This window comes from Phalaenopsis equestris, unplaced genomic scaffold, assembly GCF_001263595.1.
Source record: "Phalaenopsis equestris unplaced genomic scaffold, ASM126359v1 Scaffold000219, whole genome shotgun sequence".
NCBI lineage: Eukaryota > Viridiplantae > Streptophyta > Magnoliopsida > Asparagales > Orchidaceae > Phalaenopsis > Phalaenopsis equestris.
The window spans coordinates 38,957-39,734 of NW_018164661.1; positions in this window are offsets into that span (position 1 = coordinate 38,957).

The following is a 778-nucleotide window of genomic DNA, read 5'->3' on the forward strand; positions in this document are numbered from 1 at the left end:
TATATATATATATATATATATTGGGATACTACGCAAGTATACATATCGTTACCAAATAATGTAGGACTTTTTGATTAAGACCTAAATATCGAACCCACAGGAAAAATAAGCAATATACATTATTTATCAACAAACCTTCTATTTTAAAAAGACAATTATTTAAACTATAGATATTTCATCATTTTTAGAGCTATTGTAACCCGTGTTGTCAATGTCTTCTTCGTTCTTATTAACGGGTTCATCGGACTTAAGTACGATTTATAAAAGAAAAACACTTGATATGTTAGGTTTAGGAATCGAGATAGATGTTAGATTGGCTAAAATCAGTTATGTTATCACTAGAAACAGTTACACATAGCCGAAATCATAATTTTTATATTCATAAGGCCCCGATGGGGGCAAAATGATAATCATACATGGTCAAGGGTTTGAGGATTTTCTTCCCCGAATCCAAGACAACCAATTTAACAGAGGCAGACCCTGTCCTACCCCCCACCACGCTATCAGTTGTCATGATGTGGTTCTTATTCTTCTATTGTAGCGACAATTTCTTTGGTGAAATCTCTAACATGGGCTGGTCAGGCTATAAACTCTGGACGGCTGTCTGTGCTGAAGCGGCCTGAGTCTAACCCGGTATTTTCTTGGATGATTTGCTCCAAACTGTGTTCCGTCTGGTAAAATTCAAATCTTTTTGGTATTTTTGATATTTTATTTTGATATTTTAACAAAACAATATAAATTGAGTTTATGTAAAAGAAAAACACTTGATATGAAAATA